At 37.5% G+C, this 1,442-nt stretch overlaps 1 protein-coding gene across 2 annotated transcripts in view; it reads left to right on the forward strand.

Moving 5' to 3' along the window:
- RAD51B (RAD51 paralog B) overlaps positions 1 to 1,442 on the forward strand; it is a 692,596-nt gene that overhangs the window by 190,214 nt on the left and 500,940 nt on the right. The gene's annotated exons all lie outside the window — the stretch shown is intronic.

A 1,442-nucleotide genomic window follows, 5' to 3' on the forward strand; every position in this document is an offset into this window, starting at 1 on the left:
TGATGTGTCCTTGTGAGTCCTTGTGAGCCCAGCTCCAGCTGGGTCACATTCTGTATGCTCTAGGAGAGGGAATAGTAACTCCAATATTATTTCCTAAATCAGTCCCTCCTTTTGATCAGAGATTGGAGATGACACATCGATGATCAATACCTGGACTTAGTCGAGCTCCTAGATGGCGGCCATGGCAGGCTCTTTAAACTCACGGTGCTGGTTTTCCACTGGATACCATCTGGTTCTTCACCAGGTTGTTAAGTAAGAGCGATGTTCCCATCAATGGCATTGCCAGAGTGAGCAGACTCAACGTACATCAACATTTTAGCCTGAGGCCTTCTTTTGCCTTTTAGGTATGTAAGACAATAGAGGATAAATTTTATTATGCCTAATACTATCAGGATGCACACCAAGAATATTACTACCCCTTGCAATAGTGATCTAGCCCATGTACTTATTCCTGATGGTAACCAACCGAATAGATCTGGTGTTTGTAAGGGTGTGACAATGTGTAATCAAGTAGCTTGCTGTCTAATTCTATGTATATCTTGTCTACGGCCCAGACTACACTTTCATGGACTAATAAAAAAAACTAAGGTTATTTTGTTATCTCATGTCACCTTGGCTTATGAGATTAGAGATCACTGTTGTGCTTCTATCTCATCTGTTATTTGTCCCATAGTGACTGACAAATTTTCTAAAAGATTTCTCCAATTCAACTATACCATGAGTAGGAATTAAAACTACCAACAATATCCTGAGTGTTGGACCAATGGGTTTTCTTCTGACTTTCATTTTACAATGTGTAACAATTTAACATTATCTTTCCAGTATTTACTAGCATTGTTACTATGAATACTTAAAGATAATCCTAAAGTTTCCAAAGTGCATTGTCCATGCATTCATCAGTAGTTTAAACAAGATTGCCCATGTCAATTCATTATCAGTTGGAAAGGAATCATCTAAATTAGAAACGTATCTACACAGAAATATATATACATAAGGAGCACACAAAGGTTGTCTAGAAGAAACAGAAAATATAGAAAAATTTATGTGTGACAAGTTTTCATTAGAGAACTAATGATTAGCAAGATAATACAGGATGGACCTTTCCTGTAGGAGGTCTTCAGTTAGTCTGTTTAAAACATACTAAGTGTTCTTCTCAAGGGCAAGCTGCCCCTCCTTGGTTTACCTATTAACAGTCATGAGTCACTTTCTCAGAAGCAGAAATGGAACCTAAGACAAACGGAGTCTGAGCCATGAGGTCAATCTCCTCTGAGAATCTGGTTTCTTTAAGATACATAATTTTCTGCATCGTAAGAGGGTGACAGTTTGATTACAAACACTACACAGGTATTTCATATGACACTGTCTTAAAGACTGCTTAAACTAATTACTAATTTACCCTAAACATAACTCTGTCTGATCTTTGAAGTTAGTTTCCTAAAACT

The sequence above is a fragment of the Trichechus manatus genome, unplaced genomic scaffold (genome assembly GCF_000243295.1).
Source record: "Trichechus manatus latirostris isolate Lorelei unplaced genomic scaffold, TriManLat1.0 scaffold00010, whole genome shotgun sequence".
Lineage (NCBI taxonomy): Eukaryota > Metazoa > Chordata > Mammalia > Sirenia > Trichechidae > Trichechus > Trichechus manatus.